The sequence below is a fragment of the Dendrobium catenatum genome, unplaced genomic scaffold (assembly GCF_001605985.2).
Source record: "Dendrobium catenatum unplaced genomic scaffold, ASM160598v2 fragScaff_scaffold_697, whole genome shotgun sequence".
Lineage (NCBI taxonomy): Eukaryota > Viridiplantae > Streptophyta > Magnoliopsida > Asparagales > Orchidaceae > Dendrobium > Dendrobium catenatum.
Window position 1 is genome coordinate 333285 of NW_021319159.1, and position 1932 is coordinate 335216.

At 42.3% G+C, this 1932-nt stretch overlaps 1 protein-coding gene across 5 annotated transcripts in view; it reads right to left on the reverse strand.

Annotated features, from left to right (window-relative positions):
• The window catches only part of LOC110103918 (sterol 3-beta-glucosyltransferase UGT80B1), a 103507-nt gene extending 101834 nt beyond the window's left edge, over window positions 1–1673 (reverse strand). For 2 of the 5 annotated variants that reach the window (XR_003701134.1, XM_020832799.2), the window contains exon 1: window positions 1136–1620. The gene's annotated coding sequence lies outside the window, so the exon portion shown is untranslated. Of the gene's footprint in view, window positions 1–1135 lie in introns of all 5 variants that reach the window. The other 3 variants (XM_028695849.1, XM_028695850.1, XM_028695848.1) reach the window with 3 other exon arrangements.
• Window positions 1674–1932: the final 259 nt, after the last annotated feature.

The window sequence follows — 1932 nt, forward strand, 5'->3', positions numbered from 1 at the left end:
GAGTGATTTTGCCGCCAAATGGCATCACGAAATACCGGTTATGGCTAGAGCCTATACGTTACTTAGTGGCATCAAATTCTTGAGATATGAATCAATAGGATATGATCGGTAGGGCACAAAGCCCTCTGTTAGCTAAGGTGGATTCAAATTTGTCCCCTTAGACAAACATTCAACCCCGGTCTACAAGGTCCCCTTGGACGAAGCAACTCATGGCTGCCGACAAGGATCCTTCTGTTAGGTTGGGTCGACTACCTCCTCTGACTAAGTAGACCAGGGATCATGATGGCCCGGGACGACGGAACCATGGGATCTTGATCGGGTCTATCATCCATTCCCCCACCATCCGCTTTAAGTGCTAGGTGGTGAAATTTCATATTTTAAATATCAAACTTTTCAATGCTTTCCAAATACCCAAATCCTTCAAGTTTTAAAGTTCAAATCCAATTCCCATCCTAATTCCATTGCTGCTGCTATATGCCAGATAACACGTATTATATACGTATCTGATCAACGACTAGCCTTAATCGAAAGTTCTCTCTCGTTATCGGGAGGGGTAATTAACTATAGGGGCTTGCGCCTATAGGAAACCAGAACTCAAATCATAAAGTCCTCGCAAAATGAGGGCGAAATCTCTGGGTAGTGTCTTATCTACAAACCCATCTGCCTTCCAAAATTTATCCCGGAATTTAATTCCGTTAAAACTCCCTCGCCGAATAAAAAAAGAAAAGCAGGACGGGGAGGCCGAGGTCGAATTTTTGGAGCCCACACCAATATTGGCTGGCTAGATTGTGGAGCTTATATTTTTTTTCACAACTGCCATTAGTAGAGCTAAAAGACCGAACTAAGTCCACAATGAAGCAATTATAGAAGGTGACTAAGCCATGGAAGCTACAAATAGCAAACACTAAGTGGTATGGTAGGGTAATTCATCATGGCCTTAACCTTGACGGGCTCAGCACAAATGAAAAACTCTATGTAATATAAAACGCACAAAAGCATCCCCAGACCCCGAACCTCGCATACCCCACCACCCGACAGCCATTAGCCAGCCACATAACACTTTAAAAAAAAATTATTATCTCATAACTAGTACCAAAAGAGAAAAACGCAATTTAGCCACCGGCAAATTACTTACCAGGACGAAGTGATGGTGAAAAGCCTAAATCCCTTGCTTCCAAATGGCTTAAATACGATAAATTGGTAACTGGGTCCCTTTACATTTCAGTATCAAAAGGACCTCCCACAGACCTTCCATCTACTTCTCCATTGTTCTCCATTTACTTGCTCACAAACCAAACTCCATTATTCAGAATTCAATCTTCCATAAACATTGATGCCCAACCATCATCCAAAATTCAGCAAGGTGAAAAAAGAAGTTCCAGTCGAAAACCACAGGTCAAAATTACCCTGGAACTGTAATTGAACATTAAAGAAATGACCAAGAAGATTAAAGAAAAGCCTGAAGAACCAAAAACACCTTCACAGTCCGACTGCCAGAGAGAAAAAGTGACATATAAAGAGATCTGAAACTTAAACCTAGGAGGGAATCTGGAAGAGCGCGTAGGACGGCAGAGGAAACTGCAGCGTGGCGATGGAAAACAAAACCGGCTAGTCGTTGTTATCGCGGTCAGAAGTGAAGACCGCGCAATGCAAGGAAGAAAAATCGGCCCTGGGCCTACGAAATAATTAACAAGCGGATCGTCAACCACCAGGCCTGTCGGTTGATTGGCAAGAAAAATTGGGCGAACGGTCAAAAGCAGGGCTGCAAGCGTACCAAAAGTTCCACGAGTAGCTCGTTGTTCGGTTCGATTAAACCACGTTCCGTTCGATTTTGTGATCATTTAATTAGCTAAACAAATAAATTTGAACAATATTTTAAATACTCGGATCTTAAATAAACAAATTTGAACACTAATGCGTTCGGCTCATTTA